The sequence below is a fragment of the Symphalangus syndactylus genome, chromosome 18 (genome assembly GCF_028878055.3).
Source record: "Symphalangus syndactylus isolate Jambi chromosome 18, NHGRI_mSymSyn1-v2.1_pri, whole genome shotgun sequence".
Lineage (NCBI taxonomy): Eukaryota > Metazoa > Chordata > Mammalia > Primates > Hylobatidae > Symphalangus > Symphalangus syndactylus.
In genome coordinates, this window is record NC_072440.2 from 32,971,481 (window position 1) to 32,993,445 (window position 21,965).

The following is a 21,965-nucleotide window of genomic DNA, read 5'->3' on the forward strand; positions in this document are numbered from 1 at the left end:
CAAAGGACAAAAATTTTCATGTACACCTACGTAAGTCCAGTTAGTTATTAAAGATCCCTCAAACCAGTACATAAAAAGGTTAACTCTGTAGAAATTTAAAAACAGAAAAGTCAAGTAACATTATTCAAAGCCGGGCATTTTAAGAGCCGTTTCACTGAGATTTGTTTTGTTTTCATGGGGAAAAGCGGTGGTCACCTGGTTATACCTGGCAAATTTTTTCAGTTTAAGATTATCATGGATGTATTTATAAGAAATAGAAGTCTGGAGACTAGGTCATCCATTTCGTCTGTCCATGAACTGCATCATATTCAAAGTCATTGCACAGGCCAACTGCAGTGGCTCACATCAATAATCCTAGGATTTTGGGAAGCCAAGGCAGGTCTTAAGCCCAGGAGGTCAAGTCTACAGTGAGCCATGATTGCAGCACTGCACTCCAGCATGAGAAACAGAGCAAGACCCCGTCTCAAAAAATAAATAAAAAATAATTAAATAGAAATAAAATAAAAACTACTGCACAAAAGGAAATTTGATCCTGTTTATGAGCAACCCTTCCCAAGTTAGTTGAAATAGAACAGACCTCAACAGCTCAGCTACTAAAAGATTCCCCTAAGCATAACTGTATTCATTAGTAAGACCTAACACCTGGATTTCAAGCACTTCTCTGTAAGTACCATCTCACACTCATTGCCGGTCAGTATTTTAGGGAGAGGCCCTTTAAGAACTAGCAGCCCATCCACTCCAAGATCAAAGCCAGATCAGTAGGAAAAAGGGACTCCAGAGTGCACTTGGGAAAAAGGAACAAAAGAAAACACACGCTTTCAAATGCAGAGCTGAACTTATCACAAGGTATTTGTCAAGGGCTGCTGTTCATTACATCAGTGTCCTATTTAGGAGGGCCTCCAAGGAGAAGTTTCCATATAGCCTCTAGAAAATGCAGAACCAAATCACTGAGTTCATCTAGAGTCAGATCATTAAAGAATGTAGAGGTTATTTTTGCCTCCTTTTTGGCTCCATTTTGTGCTCATACCCCAATTATTTTTTCTGCCAATTTTTAAATTAGAAACTTTTCAGAAAAACATTTGCAACTACAGAAAAGTTACAGGAACAGTAAACACCCACATTCTCAATGGCGAGTTAACCTTTTGCCACACGGCTTTTGCCCTCTCTCCTCTTCACACATGCACGGGGACTGTTGGTTGCAGGCAGTATGATTCTTCACCACTCCCCTCCCCGCCACCCTCTCCCCCAAATACTTCAACAGGCCTCTTCTAAGAACAAGAATATTCTCTTGTTTCCTATCCTATATACTATATAGTCTTATAAGGTGTCTCAAATCTTTTGTGAGCAAGGTAAAGTATGAATACCAGGAAAAATGTAACAGAAGATTATATCAGGTAGACTTAACATTAAAAAATTTACTTTTACATTACAAGACAAATTTGCAGCCACAAGGTGGCAATGTGCCATAGACATTGAACAAAATATTCCATAACAGCTATTTAATAGTCCTAGTAAATGCACTAAGAATGGATGCCTACCCTGTGAAGCAATCAAACAAGTTAGGGTCCATTCTACTTAGTTATTTTCTCTTAATTATGAGTGACAGCTGCATAAAATATAAATATTTCTCATTTAAGGTTCATCAGCATCTGCTACTTATTTTTCACCTGAAGTTAAATTTTTTCAGCTTGTAGAATTACAATTGATTACTCTGGGGAAGACTGTTGTATTACAAATTAACAGCAGGTAGAAAAACAAGCAGAGGAAAGAAGATAATTCCTAAATAGGAATTAGGGAATTTTCATACATATTTCCAACAAAGCCATAAAAGACATGAAACAAATGTGGAAGAAAGAGAAGGAAATCAAGGAGAAAACAGAAAAAAAACCTAACTGATCACATATCACACATATATAGACATGAGCTATTAGTCCACAAGCCAAGGTTTTTAATCAAAATCACAACCCCAAGAAGGGAGTATTATTTTAAATCTGGGAAAATTGAGGCAGTGAACTGTGAGGGCTGCCAATGTTTCAGGCACAGTATGAGCAGAAAACCTGTAAGCATAGTGCAATGCTCCAAGACCCCATTTCCTCTTCACATCCAATCACATTCCCAACAGGGCTCTCTCTAAATAGATTTTTCCAAATTTGCTCTGTTGTCAGTGGCTTTACTATTCTTTCTACAATTAGTCAAAGCTTCTCAAAATGGTCCACTGCAGCCCTGCAATTTATTTTTCATTTTTTGTCCTGAATCAAATACTCATGATCCCTTTTAAGACACTTCATCACACCCTAGAGCTTATGGTAGACATCAAACATGTCACTTTGGACTTCGTCCTTTAAATGATTCCATTTTAATGTTTTCCAACTTTTCCAGACTCCCAAAGTCTTCATACTATGAGGAGTTGAACTAAAGACAGAGGCTGTCTTGAAACTTTCACTGATGTTCAAGGGCATCTAAGCCTGGGCATGATACCCCTGCTTCAAATACTTGTGGTTCCTCTCCCTAAGCAGGCTGTGTACTCCTAGAGGGCCAGGTCCTACTCCATGGTCACCTACATGCTGCCGACCACAAAGTATCCTGCATTGAAACAGCAACATGTCCTTACCTCATGCACCAACAGTAAATACTGATTTGTGTGACTGGATTTGCTTAAAATTTCCTACGTTAGTTCTTACCCCCTCCAACAAGAGCCATAGAAAAGTTGGAAGGGTTCCTTTAATATTATTGAATGCAGAAGTCAGACAGGGGCACAGCATACCACCTACAAGTGAGGGATGTACACCCGCTCTTGCTAGCAGTTTATCACAGGAAACATGTTAGCATCTTAAGGGATAAAAAGTATATAACCAAGGAAAGTGTGAGGCAGAATTGAAAGAAAGTTTCCAAAACTGTCAGTTCTATAGAAATGCCGATCACCAGAATTCTATACCTATATTTTCTATATTTACTGCCCCCACCCATTATATGCTGTTGTACAAATTATCAGGCTGAGAAAAAAACAGATCCTCCACGATGACATTGTGGCTTGGCCATATCAATGAAGATGAATTAAAAGCACATAGTTAATATTTAATAGCAATGTACTGTATTCTTGAAAATCACAGAGTAGATTTAAGTGTTCTCACTCCCCAAAAATAAGCATGTGAGGTAATACATATGTTAATTAGCTTGATTTAGCCATTCCACAATACATAAATATTTTAAGACATTATGATGCATATACATATGTAGAATTTTTATTTTTCAATTAAAAGAATAAATTTTAAAAAGTAAAAATGAAGGCACATCATTTACAAGCCTCGATCTAATTTTTGTTAATGTCTCCGCCATCACCATCACGACCATCTGCAAATATGGACCACAGATTTCTTTATCTACGGCTATATGCCCTAGTAATACCACCCATCTGTCTATAAAAAGGCATATTAGAACTGTCCACAAACACAGAACTTTCAGCCTCTTAACTGACAATTTTCTCCGACCTCATTTTCAGACACTTCTATTCCCAAGCACGTGGGTTCTGTAATTCATAGTTTTTAAATATTAACAGTGGTCATATAAGCAGAAAGAGAAAGCTTTTTCCAATTTCAGTAAATGGCAATTCTGTTTTCTCTAGCTACTTAGGTCACAAAATCTTTCAGTTGTTCTTAACTTCTCTTTCACACTCCATATCCAACCAGTAAATCGTCCAGGTTCAACTTCCAAAATACACCCAAGATCACTTCACCATTTCTATGCCTACCACCCTTGTCCCTGCCATCCCCTTTCTCTCTTGCAATAGCATCTCAAGAGGTCTCTGTGCTTCCATCCTCTCAGCACCACAGCAGTGACCCTTCTAAACCATGCAGCCAGATGTTCCAATTCCACTGCTGGAGTCCTTCTCTCTAGTCCCAGCTCCTGCCACTCCACTCAATCCACCTTGGTCTCTTGCCAGACCTTGGATGCCCCAGGCTCTTCCCACCCAGGACCTCACATTTATCATTTCCTCTACCTGCGACACATTCCAGATATTAGCTATTGTGCCCCCTCTGTCCTCTGGGTCTCTATTCAAATGTCACTTTTCCTGGGATGCCCTCTGTAAATGCCTATGTAAAACAGCACGCTCAACCTTTATTCCTTGTTCTTATTTTTCTTCAGAGCATCACCACATGACATATGAGATCTTTGGTACTTGTTTCTTGCTCTTCTCCCCCTGCTAAAATTAAAGTTACATGAAATTATGCACTATGTTGTTTTGTCCACTGCTGTGTCCCTAGAACACTGCAAACTACATAAAAAGCACCTGTAAATATTGGTGGAAAGAGCAAATCAATTGCAAATCTCTGATATGCACTTTAAAATATAACAGGAAAAAAACAGAAAACACACGCCATAAAGGGATTTAATTATTGAAAAAATAGAATAAAATTATATTAAATGTTATTCAAGGTAACATACTGGAAACTGAAGTGAGTCTCCAGTATTTTGACAAACTGAACACTTCATGTATGGAAAAGACCCTTAGGTTATGGCAAACCACATCATTTGAAAGAATCTGTTCCATATACCAAACTAATATGCTAATTTTTGAACATGGCTAACTCCAAAGATAATTCCTAAATAACCATTCAACTTTTTAACTGTATCCCTGCTAGCATATATATTTGTCCAAATCAATCCAATCTTTTCCTACTCCACTCCTCTTTTCTGTAAGCCCGCATTCATCCCCAAGATGTAGCACATGCATTTTAAAGACTCATCCAGAATGCACGTGCCCTAAGGCCAAAGTTCATTAGTTCAAAGGGATCACCAATGTCATCTGCATACATGAGAGGCTCACCAGTAAAGTCCTTTTTATGCTTAAAAAAAGAGAAAGAGACTGATTCATAACATAGATTATGACGACATTGTTCAGTTATTCTGTTTCTTGATATTATCTTAAGAAACCAAAGATATGAAAATAAATTATAAAACTGCAGAGACTATGCTTATAATCCTAATTAACTGCTCTCTCTCTCTCTCATCCCTGCCGCCCAATAAAGAATCAAATTGACATATACCTAATGCTAAATGACGAGTTAATGGGTGCAGCAAAACGACATGGAACATGGATACATATGTAACAAACCTGCACATTGTGCACATGTACCCTAAAACCTAAAGTATAATAATAAAAAAGAATGGCAATGAAAGGTAAAAAAAAAAAAAAAAAATTAGATACCCCCCCAAAAAAAAAAAAAATCAAATTGGCAACCTGAAATGACTATTTCAAAATTGGATTTTATTTACTTTTAAACCAAAGCCTATAATCAATATTTTAAAATTTGATAGAACAGGCTTCTATAGTTAAAACACTCATTATTCATTTCATACTAATTCCACAGTGGTTAGGAGCCCAGACGAGAGCCAACACTTACTATCCTAATTAAGATATTTAACTATTTCTGCACCTGTTTCCTCAACCAAGAGATGTTAGTAACAATAAATATCTATCTCCTGGGGTGGCAGTAAGGATGAAGACAGTACATATATGTAAAGCACCTAAGACAGTGCTTGGCACAAAGGAAGTGCACCATGAATGACAGCTATGGTTATTAATATCACTGTCCTTTAGTAAGTCACTTCGTTGCCTAGGCAAACATCTCTGTGAGTGTACATCATCATCAACGGTTCACAAGGAAATTAAACTCTTTACAATTGTACCAAGGTTTTGGTTTGTGTTTTGTTTTTATGGCTCAAGTGAGAATCTGATTTAAACCGCTTTTACATTATTTCAGGCTGTAATGCTCATACCTGTATTCCAGAGCACAGAATTCTAGGGCGTGATCACCTATGCTATGTGCATCTGCAGCTATGTTTTTGGCATGAAGCGGAGCAGTACAGTGGTGAGGGACCTAGCCCCAGTGGGAATTGCCAGGAACAGAATCCCAATGTCATGTCCTGGGCAAGCTATCTCTCTCTGAGACTGGACCTCAGAGATGCAGTTAGGATGCAGAGAGATGATGCATGAAAAGAGCCGGCACACAGACACACTCAGTAACAAGTGATACTGATAACTGTCACTATCACCCTAGGCTCAGCTCAAGTCTCCCTCCCCTTCCCTTGGCCTGATGTCTGTTACAACCTGCAGCTCTATTTAACTGGCCCTCCTGAGTGGCACCTCTCAGGCACTCTTATCTCTGTTCTATACCACTCGGAGAATAGAAAAACATTTATTATTCTCTGCAGTGCCTGAAGAATATGCAAGGCCCCTTCCCTAGCATCTTAAAATCTAACTATAGACTGAGTCAGACCCCCAAGACCTCTACAGTCCTAGACCACACCATCCTGGGACCTATTAATTGATTCTGCTGATAGTCATGTTGGATTATACCACCCAGAATGCATTCTTCCATTTAATGATACTATAAGAAATGGTCCCAGCCAGGCATGGTGGCTTACACCTGTAATCCCAGCACTTTGGGAGGCAGAGGCAGGTGGATCATGAGGTGAAGAGATCAAGACCATCTTGGCCAACATAGTGAAACCCCGTCTCTACTAAAAATACAAAAATTAGCTGGGTGTGGTGGTGCACGCCTGTAGTCCCAGCTACTTGGGAGGCTGAGGCAGGAGAACTGCTTGAACCTGAGAGGCAGAGGTTGCAGTGAGCCGAGATCGCACCACTGCACTCCAGCCTGGTGACAGAGTGAGACTCCGTCTAAGAAAAAGAAAAGGGAGGGAGGGAGGGAGGGAGGGAGGGAGGGAGGAAGGAAGGAAGGAAGGAAGGAAGGAAGGAAGGAAGGAAGGAAGGAAGGGGTCCTATAAATCCTGCTGCTCTGTTCTTATAACAAGTAAAGAAGGGCCTATATTGCATAGCATCCTTCCTTATGAAGACTCATCTCTTTTTATAGACACTTATTAAGCGGCTGTGTGCCAGGTATTGCTCTGGACACAGCAGTTGGCAAAAGGGCAAAGAATGAAACAGACAAAAATCCCTGCCCACTGGGAGCTTCATTGGAGCTGGGGAGAGGAATATCTGGAGAAAATCCTTTCAGTTCCTTGCATTAAGACAGTTTTTATCCTGGGAACACCATAACCCACATACCTGGTCATGTTTCTCTACTTCAGTCCCTAGAAATCCCCTGGCAAAGCCCACGCCCCATCGTCAACAAGCATAGCATGTCCTATGTCCAACTGAGACTTCACGGGTCCATCTGCTGTGCTAACCTTGGTCCAGATTTCACCTTACCCTCTAAACCAGCAGTTCTGAACTCATAGTGATTTTCCCTCCACCACCTCACCCTTCAGAAGACACAGGGCAGTATCTGAACCCATTTTTGGTTGTCACAACTTGGGATGGCTACAGGCCAGGGAAGCTAACTAAATTTCCTGCAATGCACGGGACAGCTTCCCACAACAAAGAATTATCCAGCTCAAGGCACCCGCAATGCCATTGTTGAGAACCCCCACCTTACACTCACTTTCCTTTTTGTCTCTCTTCACCTAGTTTTGAGTGCGTCACCTTGCTGAGTTATGTGTGGTTGTAGGTCATCCTAAAACCTTTTGAGAAAAGGAAGCGGGACAGAGGAATAGCACAGATAGAATCTCAGCAAAAATTGTTCATGCCACCAAAGATTTGGTAAACAAATAATTTGCTGAGCAGCATCAATTTACCCAAACTATTTAACTGTTCACTGCAATTCACTTTCTCAATGAATGTCTATATTTTTTAAGAAAGAATGCATCAATAGAATGTGTTTAAACTAGAAGATGTACTAGATACCAATATCGTTTTCCATCTTTGGTTTTATAATTAATTCTCTGAATCACAAACTTCAATAGAAATATAAGAAGTGTTTCAGAAACATCCCAAAATACAGTATTAGATCAAACTACAGTGGCATTCACATAAACAGAGCTGTATCACCAGTTTCATTTCTTAAGAGAATTGATTTTCTCTGTTCCCTTCCAAGAGAAATATGTAAATTAGCACTTTGATAACTGTTATCTCATAATTGTCTGTCAACTCAACTTCAAGAAAGTCGATTGCTTTTCTCTGCACACACATATAAACACACACACACACACACAGTGCGCATGCACACATCCACCACCAGCAGTACAATTTCATCACAGCCCCAAGGACAGAGCACCACACTGTAGGCATTTAACTGCAACTGACTGTGATTAAGCAATAAAGTCAACAGTCTAAAGATGTAAAAATAAATAAATAAATAAAGCTAGTATCATTTTATAGTTTTTTTAAAACATGGCACACTTTGTGCATAGTTTTCAAATTATGAATCATTTCTCAAAGCTTACTTTAGGAACAATGACACTGGGAGAACATGGAAAATACTAATTTGATTTTGCATATACATCACCTGTTTTCCTGCCACTTTAATATTCTAGATGTTTCCTTGACCTTTATTTAGGTGTTTGATCTATGCCTGAAGTTGTTTACCTATCTGAAGTCATTAAATTGCCCTGATACCATCAAGTCCCCATCAGCAACATAACTAAAGAGTCTGACCACGCTTAACCAGCAGGAAGAGAATATACTGCTCACCAGTCATCTTCCTTCCATTTAAAGTCAGAGGGGAATATTCCTACATGATGTCACAAAACCTGACGTTATGTGCCTGCTTCCAGCTTTGGGAGAGAAAGTAGACTCCCTACTAGGCAGTAGTAATCCCATTTTACCAAAGAGGGAATGGATTCAGAAAGATAAATCCTTCACGGCTCTCAGCTCATTAGGAGGTACTATGAGGAATCAAGCCCAAGATGCCCAACTACAAAGCCCACATTTCTTCCTCTGTTGGACTGTGTTCCAGAAAGGCTCACTGTGGCAAGGTGCCCAAAGCCTTGGAAAGTCAACCTTAACCTCCTCTTACATCCCCAGTCTGAGAAGACTCCACAAAGACAGGATTCTTAGAACCTGGTGTCAACCAATCCAAATGATGCAGTTCAATCCTAATTGGCTGGCTACCCAAGTAGTTTCTAGGGTTTCTATGGCGGCAATTTTTAAGTGAGAATTACAGAGTCACAAAACATTAAGCAGTGGAAAGGACCTAAAAATCATCTGTCGTCTAAATGTCCTGGTTTTTCTGGAAGATGGAGGCCCAGACAAGTCAAATGAACTGCCCGGATTTAGAAAGATGACTGGTGCACAAACGCAGACCAGAACCCGAATTTCTACACCCACAACCTACTGTCTATGTGCTGTGCTTCCTGCAGTCCCGCAGTATTCATCACTCTGCTACAATCAAGTGTACGACTTCCTCTGGTTTTCTATTCCTACCTACTCTATCAACCCAGAATTGCTTTAAAAAAATTTGTTTACCCAAATGTCTACTATGGACTAGACATTGCATTAAAGGTTAAAGCTAGAAAACAGAAAAGATACAGTCATCTTCCTTGGGACACTTCCATCCAAGTCCACAGACACAAAACCACAACCATTAAGACAACATGGCAAAAGTCGGGACAGAGTCAGGTATAAGCAATTCTACAGCTTTGAGCAGAGCTGTGGTCCAGCACCTAATAAATTATTTTCCTTATCTTGTTGGCTGGGCAATGCTGGTATTGCTTAATACCTTCAATTGCATTTACTCACATAGGTTACAGTCTTCTCAGGTACCCAGAAGCCAGTCCAGGATGGAGCACAGAGCAGTACGGAGCTGTATATTGATCATTAATCGATGATCGATTACTTGATAATTAGTGGTATCTAAACACGCTATAATTATTTTCCTTCTGATTGGGGGCTTTTCAAATCCATCCACCACGTTCTAAGACGTAAGAGAGAAAGAGCAGTCTCTCCCATTCCACGGGCACCACACATCATAATGTGGGCCTTTAAGATCCTAAACATCTACCCTTCTTTAGGCAGCGACTGCTTCCTATGGACCAGATGCTGAAGGCATGGTGCAGCTCATCACATTACACCACCCAAAAGGATCAGAAAACAGTGGTGAGTACATGTGCACAACGTGCAGGTTTGTTACATATGTATACATGTGCCATGTTGGTGTGCTGCACCCACTAACTCGCCATTTAGCACATGTACCCTAAAAAAGTATAATAATAAAATTTTAAAAAAAATTACAAAAAAAAAAGAAAACAGTGGTAAGGAGGAAGGCAGTGGTTTGAGGCAAGCCCACAGCTGGGACTTCATCCAGCCACTTATCAGCCATATAAATTTATGGTGAACAAGTTTTAATTTCAGCTATAAAATAAGGATAATTATATCATCCTCACAGGATCTTGGTCAATTAATGATCAATATACAGCCCCTGGGATCATATCTGACACCAAAAAGGCTCTCAACTGCTTATTCTCTTCCCCTTCCCTACCTTTTCTTAGCCTAGTACATTTTCTCAGAACTATAAAGGAAAACAATCAATTGTTGACCTTCTGTTCAATAACATGCATCGAAGCCAAAAATAAACTTCATACAAGTTTCTGGAAAAAGCTTTAAAATAAACTCTTTGATATTGTTTGAGTCTGTATCCCCACCCAAATCTCATTTTGAATTGTAATCCCCAATGTTGGAGGAAGAGCCTGGTGGGAGGTGATTGGTCATAGGGGTAGATCCTTCATGAATGAGTTAGCGCCATTCTCTAGGTGCTGTTCTGGTGATAGTGAGTGAGTTATCCTGAGATCTGGTTGTTTTAAAAGTATGTAGCATTCCTTTACTCTTGTTCCTGCCATGTAAGACATGCATTGCTTCCCCTTCACCTTTCATCATGATCATAAGTTTCCTGAGGCCTTACCAGAAGCAGAAGCTGCCATGTTTCCTGTACAGCCTGCACAACTATGAGCCAGTTAAACCTCTTTTCCTTATAAATTACTCACTCAGGTATTGCTTTATAGCAATGCAAGAACTAATACATACTTCTTATAAAATAATGTTTAAGCTCTTTAACTGAAAAAATGCTGAAAATTAATATTCATTTCATGACTTCATATTAAGAGGGAAAACGAGCTGTTTGAGGAATTCTACAGTGGATAGCTCTGACCCAAGAGGCAAAATACACGTTCTTAAGAAAAGCATTCTTAAGAAACATGAGTCACGAATTATCGGCAGCCCAGGGGCCCCACGTGGGTAAAATGGAAATCATTCAGAAAGACACAGAAAGACAACCGCTGAGCAACTGGCAAATGGTAAGAGGGTGAAATGGCTCTGGGGGATGGAGGGGCACTGGGCCATTTGAGCTATCTTATCAGCTTTATTTCTTCTTAAAGGGAAAAAATAACCAGAAAACATGAAGGGAATAGTGAAGAAAGAGAAGGAAATGACTGAGGGATAAAGAAGAGAGAGGGGAAGAGGAAAAGAGAAGAAAGTGGCCAAATAAGAGACGTTCAGAAAATGCAATGCCCTGCTTAGCTCCCGAGTTCCCCAGAGCTGTGTCCTCTCCCCCTTCCACTTGAAGCTATGTCCGACTGTAGAACCAAAGACTAATCATCTCTCTCCTAGCCGAAACAACACATAATATGCAATTTTAATAAATATCTATTAACAAATAATTATAAGTATAACCCACAAGAACAAATTTTAAAATTCCAAGACCTTAAACCAGCAGCTCCCTGGCTCAGCACAGATCCGTCTTACCCCTGAATTCTATCTGACTGGGTTTCTGCCCTGCTATCCTCCTGTTTTCCTGGGCTGAGTCTCTGCCTCTCCATTACTAGTCTCCCTACCCTGTGTCCCCAGAACTCCAGGTCTGGGGGCCACCCTGTGCCCAGCGTCCTGCATTGACTGACTCCCGCCACTGAAACGCAGCCTGTGGAGGACTGGACTCTGACCCAGTGCCAGGCCTGTGCCGCCAGCCTGCCCAAAGCACTTCCAAATGCCCACCCCACCTCTTTGGGAGGCACACAGGAACTTAGGGCTTGCTTTAAAACTTTGAGTAATAGCACTGACACCCCAGCTTCTCTCTTCCCAGGTCACGCCACCCCAGGGCTGAATCCCAAGGCAACCTTCCCTACATGGATTCCCAGTCCCCAGGAGACGAGCCAGGTCTAACCTGCACACCTCTCAAGGGAACATGAACTAGAGAAAAAGGGGAAGGAGAAAATGACAGAAACACATACATGAGGAGGAAGAGGGGGCGTGGGAAATGCAATGAGAAAAACAAAAGAAAAAGAAGAAAAGGCTGTGAAGAAGAAGAAAGCAGGAGATGGGACAGAGAACAAGGGCTGCTCTATCATATGAGTGATCAGAGAAGGCTGCTCTGAAGATGTGGCATTTGAACAAAGACCCAAAGGAAGGAAGCTGGTGAACTGCACAGGGAGTGGAAGCTTCCAGGCCAGGAAATCGGCAAGTGTCAAGGCCCTGAAGTGAGAGTGCATTCAGAGTGCAAGCTACTATTCACAATTAATAGCTTGATAGATTTCCCCAGAAAACAAATCTACTTGAACTTTTCTTCCTATTCTACTATTCACCTGGGGTTATGAGCATGTGAGCAACTTGATGACACTATACTCTGAATTCTGATTAGCTGACCGACCATTCCTCAAACCTCCTCCATGTATTTGTTCTTGACGACAAGATCCGGCTCCAAACAGGCCTGACCCCTCCGCTTGCCAGAAGAAAACTCTCCTGTAGGTTACAAGAGCACAAAGTTACGCAAGATGTTCCCACCTTCACACGCAATCAGGAAAGGAAAAGATTTCGCCTTCGGGTACAGGTTCACAACTCCACTAAAAGAAGTATTCACCAGAAGCCACAGTGCAGTAAAAACAGAAAATAATTTATTGTCAAGAGTCCCCTGAGTCTTCCAGGCAGCCCCCAAGGACTGGGTGGGGTTGCCTAAATAAGGCCAAGGCAGCAGCTGGAGGAGCGCTCAGGAGCTTTGAGGGTTGTATCACATTCCTTTTTGGTTTTTTAACCATGTCTATAAACAATTTTATTCTAAAATTATTAATAAAATTACAACCAATCTTAGCCAGTAAGAGTAGCAATTCTGTTTCCTTTCCCCCTAATGGGCAAAAACAAAACACACCAATACACAAGAACCCCAGGGAACAACTTAATGAGCTTGAGTGCCGACCAGTCACCGCCTCGGGAAGCGTGAACACACTGGCATCTGAAACACTCTGAAAACAGACTCGGGCAGATGAACCGCGAGAGCAACTGTATGGTCAGCATCTGATCCAGCTCCGTCTCCCACGCTCCAAGTCTCTATTTTCCCATTCCTGCCTGCACCTCGCTGGTAGACCAGCTCTTCAATGAAGGCGTGTGGATGGAAAGGCTGGAAACAAGAGACAAGCTAAGGGGAAGCTTCTAAGTGCGAGCTTGAAATTGCCTGAGAACACAGCACTCCGCTCTGGGGGTACAGATGCTCATCCTTTCAATAAATCTAGGGCTCTAGTATATAACAACCTGAACTTACAGTAGATCAACTCGATTTCCTCTCCTTATAACAGGGATTTTAAGCAATGAATTCCTCCGCCATGTAAGTGTTTAAAAATTAACAAAAATCAGTTCACAAGAAATGAAAGAACAGCTCTGATTTAGGAGGATGTACCCATCTGACTGGCCTGGCTGATGAAGCACACCAATCCCTTGACCATGAGTATGATTACAGCTGCCAGAAGCCAGGCCACCTCCTCACCAGGGCTATGGGGTTCTTTTTCCTCCAATTCCACATATTTCTCTAAAGGTTACAGTCACCTTTAGAGTCCACTGTTGAGAGGTCCCATTCTCACAAAGCTCAAACCACTATATCCACTAAAGGTACATTCCTGACCTTCACTGTTATTGACATTCCAGGGATTGGCAAACACAGCCTGTGTGCCAAATAAAATTTTATTGGACCACAGCCCCACTCGTTCTTTATGTTGTGTCTACATGCTGCCTGCTATAGCAGAGTTGAGCAGCTGCCGCAGAGACCATATAGCCCACAAAGCCTAAAATATTTACTATCTGGCCCTTTATAGAACAAGTTTGTGGGTGCCTGATTTATATAAATTCACTGAGCATCTACTACGTGCCAAGTGTGATTTGGCCACTGTGCAGACAGCAGTGACCAGAACAAAGTTCCTTTCTTCAGGTGGTAATAAGGTCTGTGAAGAAGAAAGCAGGAGATGCGACAGAGAACGTGGGTTAGTCTATCATATTAGTGACCAGAGAAGACTGCTCTGAAGAGGGGGACATTTGAACAAAGACCCAAAGGAAGGAAGGGGGTGAGCTGCACAGGGAGTGGAAGCTTCCAGGCCAAGGAAATGGCAAGTATCAAGGCCCTGAAGTCAGAGTGCATTCAGTATGTTTGAGAAAAAGCAAGCAAGGTGGGTGAGCAATGTCTCCTTTCTCCATGGTCACAATCTAGCAGCCCTCTCCCAAACAGGCCAGGCACCATCTTAAGTGTTTTCAGAACATTATCTCATTTGATCTTTAAAACAACCCTCTGATGTGGTATTATCACTCCCATTTCACAGATAAGGAAACTGAGGTTTTCGAAGCTTATAAGTGACTTGCCCAAGGTATCAGAGACCCACAGTTAGCTGTCAAACACAAGCCATTCCCGAACTGTTTTCCACTCCATATTCCCGCAGGCAGCACCAGCACTGTCACCCAGCCACAGACCAACAGCTTGAGCGACGACTGTACCTGATCCAAGTTGCACAGGTGGAAGAGGCTCCACTGGGCCTGCTTCCTTTTCCACTCTGCTTTTTTGAATCATGTTCTCACTGAATTTCTCTATTTCCTCCACCTCCACATTTATGTAAGCCTCCTAAGATCACCTCCAAAACAAACAGCCAAGCTATGGAAGATCGATGGATGGGACAGAAGAAAGGAGAAATGGAACAAACATTTGCAGGCCTTCTGTGAGCCAAGCACAGAAGTAACAAGCACTCTGTGGACCTTCTTTCTGGGAGATGATGGTTAATGAGAATATTAAGGTAGAAATTACAGCATTTTCCATGTGGACCTGTGCATTCCACAAGGAGGAATTGTTTGAGGAGTCTCCACAGCAAACATAATTTAAATTTAAGAGACAGCACGTTTTCACTGTGTTCCTCAAGATCAATCATCAGCCAGTGTTCTGAGCCAAGACATACAGCAACTTCCTAATCTTTCCTGCCTCACAACGTGTTCTCTGCTGCATTCCACCAGCCTCCTCTGTCTCTTTTAAGAGTTTACATCAGCCTCTAATGCTTTCCTCATGTGATGAGATGGCCTTTCGACTTTATTTAGGGTTTCAACTTCATGCAGGGCACAACTGATGAGTCCTCCAGCAGCCACCCACCCACATCCACACTCAGTTCCTCCCACAGGCCTAGCAGCCCTCAGGCAGTTACACCTCTTGGTGACTTCTCACTACCTCCCAACATTCCCAAGACAAAGGATATGGATTAATTCCCCGGTATAGCCTTAAACATAATACTACTAAGAAACCTAAAAATCATTCACAACAAACTTCAATAGCAGCACATCTTGGAGAGGAAGTATTCCTCAATAAATGTCACCTACAAAAAGCAGACTAAAAAAAAAAAACAAGAGTGATGGAAAATAACATCCTGCTTGGCAGAAAAAAAAAAAAAAAAACATGTACAAAAATGCTTAGCTGATTCTTCTGTTTTAGCATTTGCCATGGGAAAACATAATCCCATTCTTCCTTAATAGGTCGCTGCCTGCTCTGAATCCTGATGTCTTATGTGTGGCCCCCAACACTGACCAAAAGGCTTAACATATTTAACATCTAGTATACATGTCATAGAAATAAACATTTACTTATACTTGACATTATTAGATGACAACTACCCTAGGGCGTTGAGAGATGTGCTGTTGAGGGGGAGTGAAGAGAAGACTGAAGTAAAGTCGAAATGCCTCTATATATGTGAAAAGAGAGGAGGGCTGGCTATTTCTAAAAATTCCTTGAAGCAAGGTCAAGAAGGGCCCCAGTCATTCTCTACCACCTATTTCTACCCCTTTGTGATTAAGGCAAACCAGTGTTACTCATCTCCTCTTTTTCTCCCAAGAATTCCTGCCCTAGGAAATACAGAGGTCAAGGAAACTAAACAAGAATGACTGCTGCCCCCACAACCGAAGAAAGATACGACTAAACAACTGGGTGTCCTCTGAGGAAGGAAGTGTAACATAATTTTACACTTTATGTTACATAAATGATATTTCACTGAAAATGAGAACTATGTGCCATTTCCCCATTTTCACAATGAATGAGAATATAGGAAAAAGCAGGAAATTCAACTCTAAAAAATTACTTTTGAAAACTTAGGAATGACTGTCACATAAATCACACAAATGCATTTAAGTGACGGCCTTTTTTACTTGATAATAAAGTACTCTTCATCACAGTAGCTAATTAAGCAAAAAAAAAAAGATCTATAGGAAAATGGCAATGAAGGTATCAATAATTTAAGACTTCAATAACTGCTCTAAAAGAAGGAAGTAATTGACTAAAAACCTTCTAAGGTTTCTTACAATTCGGTCTTATGTAGTCACAATATCTCATAACAAAAATTTAAACAACAATGGTACTTAAGTTAGAAATAAAAGTTCAAAGAAGAAGAAAGGGATTTATGAACAGCCTAAAAGTATGGCGTGGTTCACAGTGCAAAAGACCTGGCAGCAGCTGAGTATTCAGCACAATCAAGATCTGAGAAAGCAGACCTGCTTCAGAGCACTTTCAACCGGGAGGAGGGCATCGTAACCACCTACACTGGCCTCCATTAAACATGTTTGCAACACAGAACCCATTCTTCACCTGCTCCTGCTATATTCTCCTCCGCCGTACCTAGCATCTAACACACTGCACATTTTACTTGCTGGCTTATTGTCTCCCTCCTCCATTAGAACATAAGCTTCATGAAGGCAGGGTCTGTTTCGCTCCCTGATGAATCCCCAGAGGCTAGAAGAGGGGCCTGGCACATAGCAGGTATGAAAGCCAATAGTGCCAAGTAGACTCTTTTGGGCTCTCCACCTTCTGGGCATACAATAATATTATACTCTCCAGCTCCTTGTGGTTGGACAGGGCCAGGTGACAAAGTCTGACCAGTGAGTGTGAGAAAAGGCAGGGTGTGTCCTTTCCAGGCTAAAGCACTAAATTGTGGGTGTGAGATCCTCCAGAACACTCTTACCTAGCTCTGCTTCAGTGACTGCTTGCTCCAAATGGGGGCTGCTCTGTCAGCCTATCCCAGAGTGAGCACACTGCCAGGTAGAGCCTCAGTCAACCCACAATGGATATAAAGCACCAGTAAGAAATAAACTTTTGTGCTTTATGTCACGGGTTGTCATCACCCTTCCCAACTGATACGGGAGGCATTCAGTAAAAATCTGTGGTTGAATTTGTCAGCTCTCTTTGCACAGCTCATCCAGCATAATGAGTTCCGAGGGGACCTATGTGCTCACAATGCACCCCGTTCTAATTTGGAACAACTCACATGTCCTTCCTGGTACAAAGTCAAAAAGTATGTTCTTGAAGAATCCAAATGGCAGGTCAGGGTACAGGCAGGACTTTTTGGTTTTTTCTTTCCTAATCAGCCTCACTCTCTTCTTTTCCTATCTGCCTCAAGCGGTCCTAAGGAATTCTCTGCTTGACTGAAGGCAAGAGAGTGACTTGGAAATTACGCTGTAAGGAGTGATCAATATTAGCAAAAGAAAGGCTTGTCTTGTAGAGGTATCACTCAGAAGCCTCTAATGAGCCTAAAGCTCCTTCCATAAAAGCACAGGACCTCAAAGGATGAAGCAGCCTCTTCAGTATGTACCCTAGACATAGAAAGAATCCAGAAGTAGAAGACAGAAGGGATCAAAGTACACAGAGAGATACAAGGCCAAGGAGGGACTCTCAGCTGCCCAGGCGTGGTGATCTCATAATAGGCAGACAAATTCCTTGGTACTCCTCTTTTCAAGAGGTAGTACCCTCCTCCCCTTGAGTGCAGGCTGTACTTAGTGGCTTACTTTTGAAAAACAAAACACAACATAAATACTGGTGTGTAATTTCTGAGGCTCAACTGTAAGAGGCATTGTGGCTTCCTCTTTGCATTTTCTCTCATTGATAAGGACAACACAAGGACGGTCAGCAGCCCAATGGACAGGTCCACATGGTCTGAGGCTTCCTGACAACAGCCCACACCAATGTGCCAGCAACACAGAGGAACTATCTTGGAAGTGGATCCTCCAGCCCCAGTCAAACCATCAGAGGACTGCAGTCCTGGCTGCACCTTCCTGAATTACTCAGAGCCCCCCAACCAGCTAAGCTACTCCTGAATTCCTAACTCAAAAAACTGGGAAAAAACTTTTTTAAGCTACTCAATTTAGGGGATAATTTCTTACACAGGAAAAGGTAACTGCTACATCAAGTATCCTCTGGCCTGAGTGTATGCGTATGTTATACAAATTATGTGTTCATAGTGACTTTACAGATTGGACTATACACCAACCCACATGGCTCGGATATTACAGAGGGGATGCAAACATGTTCAACCAAGTACAGCATTCTCTGGTTGCTAACCCTAGGTTTTCCTATTCATCATATGTAAATGTACAAGAGTAGTACCCTTCATTGCTACCTTGATCTTTTGAAAACAGCCTTCCATCTATCACCTGTGAAAACCAGTTTCATCTCTGTGTATCACACCATCTCTAGGCTTCACACTTCATGACTCAAACTCTTGAAGAACTGCAAAAGAGCAAAGAAAAGAATAGACCACTGTTAACAGTACCTGAATGCAGGACTGCAGAAAAACTACGTTAATCCTTATGTCCTCACACTCTACCTTTGTCTTAAAAAAGACTTAAAGAACTTAGTAAAATAGCCCTAGCAGGAATCACTTTCCCTGACACTGACCCATTGCCAACTTCAGCAGCTGAATCATTGTTGCTACCTTTCTTCCCTGCCTAAGAACTTGCATTTTATTCTCTGGGTAATTTGCTATTTTATTAAATAGTAATTCAGTGACTGACCTAGAGCCAACCTACAACTCCAGTTGTGTGTGTGTGTGTCAGCAGGCTAAGAGGCACATATAAGGCAAGGCACACACATACAAGGACCAAAAACAAACAAACAAACAAAAAAATCCCTCACTACATGGTTGCCAAAGTATTCTCCATCTCCTGGCATTCTGCATCTTTTGCCTCTTTCTTAGTTGGAGTATAAGTGGTAGCAGGGAGACGATCATTAAGCAGCCCAAGGTTTGGTTTAACTTCTGTAACAATGTTTATGAATCAGGATGGAAAGGAAGGATCAATGGTATGCAGGTAAGGTTAAAACAAACAAGATGGTGCTAGGGTCTGCCATGGAGTCAGCTTTGAAACAGGATATCTGAAAACAAGTGATAGAAATGGGAAAAATAACTTCTTCAGATCCCCCAAATCCCACAGCTATTTGCTCTAAGATTAAATGTTCCATATCACCCCATCTTGTAGCAATAATGGAAACCTAACATCAGAAGCATGAAACAATAAAGGTCTTCACAGATTCCTTCTGCTTAAAAAGAAAGGCAGTGTGTCACCCGTGAAAGAAATGGTTTCCAATTCCATTTCAAAAGCATTTCTTGAGTAATTACTCTGTGTTATGACATTACACTACGAATGGTGGTGGGGGTACAGTGATAAACATAGCTCCTACAGTCAAGAATCTCTCAACCTAACAAGTGACTTTTAACCTTTAAGAGTCGCAGATCCCTTTGTAAATCCTATACTTCTCTCCAAATATACATATAAAAACATATACAGATAAAAACAAAATTTTGCTAACAAATTCAGGTTATCCATAAATTGTCAAAGTGCATGGATCCTAGGATAAGTATATCTTGCTCTACCAGGAGAAAAAAATACAAGATTTTATTTAATAAGCAAGTATCATATGTAAGATTAGATATTAGCCTAGCCTCTCTTCCAAGTAGCTGAAAACACCACCTTCCATCTTATTGTACACCAAATCTCACAGATGACAAAATACATATGTTCATATAAAAGTAACTTATAAAATTAACATTTACTAATATTTCTGGCATCATTTTTTACAAGCAATAGTAACTGAACTAAAATGAAATCTGCATGAAACCTAAATTTGTGAGATCTACATTTTTAACCTCATCCTTATACTAAGTATAATTATTTTGTGTGATTAATTCTGAATATAAAACATTTTCTGTATATTCTTTATATTATAAGATAGCAAGCTGAGCACTTCTTATTAGTTTCAATGGTTTAAATAATTTGGAGCTATAATACTCGTAGAAAAAAACATTCACCTGAATGTTTCCCTTTTTAAAAAAGCTCAGTTTCTCTACATAAACTGCATGTATGCTGTCAGAAAGAAAACAGGAATGACAAGTGAATTAATTAGGCACCAAGGATTTTAAAAATATAAAAATAAAGTCTCATCTCATAGTTTCTGCAGTGTCTTCCAAGACAGGCTCTTGGATACAGGTCAGAGGATATTCCTAAGGGTGGAGCATGGAACACTAACAGGTGTCCAGGGGAAGAATTAAGGAATAACTAGAACAAAGAGAAAGAATGACACTGCAAGGGGTGGGGAGAGTCCAGACAGCCAGAAAATAGGAGAAAAAGAAATACAAACTGATGTGTTTTCAAGCTTCCAACACTGTGCCGTCCAATACAGTGGCCACTGACCACATGTGGCTATTTAGATTTAATTTAAACTAAAAATTCAGTTCCTCAGTTGCACTAGCCTGTTTTCAGAGCTCAAAAGCCACATGCGGCTAATGGCTACCATACTGGACGCTGCAGAATATAGAACATTTCTATCATCTCAGAAAGCTCTATTGGACAGCAATACTCTATAAAGTGAGCACCCAGAAAACATTAAGAAGTTACTTGGTCTTGAACAGAAAGTACACAGATTCACAGATACATCATTTTCAGCTAAGTTCTTCTATTTATAAAGGAAGGTAAAATGATGCAAATGAGGTAGAAAACAGTTAAGATTAAGAATTTTGAGTGTAATGGATAAATGGCCCACATTACACAATATAGCCTAGGACACCCTGGACTCCATCTGATATTCAAGTTCAGGAGCTTCCAAACCAGTGGAAGTTCTACGGATTATTCTTCCTTACCAGCCAATAACAGTATGTACCAAGTTCCTAATAAGTATTATCTGACTTGGTGCCCAGAAGTCTCTAAAAGCCCCCCCAAAAGTCTGCGATCTAATTGGGGAGTTTTAGAAGCCTCACACAGTAACTATGGAAGAATTACAAAATACGTAGATACATACAAGGTCACAGAGTAACAACTTTTCATTTAAAATGCAGAGGTGACATAGTACAGAAGGAGAAAAGCAAAGTTTGAGCCATAAAATTGTTTAAAATTTGGTAAAAAGGAAGGTAACAGAAAAGCTTAGATGACAGGGACATGTACAGCCTATTATCTTGTCACAAAAGGGTTCATGAAGGAAGTAAGCTTTTAGTTAAATATTGAAGAAACTAATGGTTTTGTATTACTGTATGTCAGTAACTTTTAAAATTATTTAACTGCAAACCATACTAAGACATTTTAGATTATTATCCAGTAGGCATATACCACTAAGTAAACATTTCGCAAAGCAATAATTTAGCCATACTACAATGTACATTTTCTGATATCTTCTATTATAATTTCACTTTTAAAAAAACACAAGCTGGCCGGGCACAGTGGCTCATGCCTGTAATCCCAGCACTTTGGGAGGCCGAGGTGGGTCGATCACCTGAGGTCAGGAGTTCGAGACCAGCCTGCCCCACATGGCAAAACCCCATCTCTACTAAAAATACAAAAAATTAGCTGGGCGTGGTGGCAGGCACCTGTAATCCCCACTACTTGGAAGGCTGAGGCAGGAGAATCGCTTGAACCCAGGAGGCGGAGGTTGCAGCGAGCCGAGATGGTGCCACTGCACTCCAGCCTGGATGACTCCCTCGCTTAATGACCCATTAAGCCAATTTTATGACCCATTCATGGGTTCCAACCCACAGAATGAAAGATATCTATAAGATGAATTTCTGTGGTAGGAATTGGTAAATTATCTATCTGAAGA

At 40.9% G+C, this 21,965-nt stretch overlaps 1 protein-coding gene and 1 long non-coding RNA gene across 7 annotated transcripts in view; one reads left to right on the plus strand and one right to left on the minus strand.

The window, feature by feature from the left end:
* MAST4 (microtubule associated serine/threonine kinase family member 4) overlaps positions 1-21,965 on the minus strand; it is a 581,240-nt gene that overhangs the window by 420,047 nt on the left and 139,228 nt on the right. The window lies entirely within an intron of this gene.
* Positions 9,844-11,437, plus strand: LOC129467249 (uncharacterized). Its single transcript, XR_008652342.2, has 3 exons — positions 9,844-9,937; positions 10,940-11,130; positions 11,212-11,437. It is a non-coding gene; the product is annotated as an uncharacterized lncRNA (long non-coding RNA).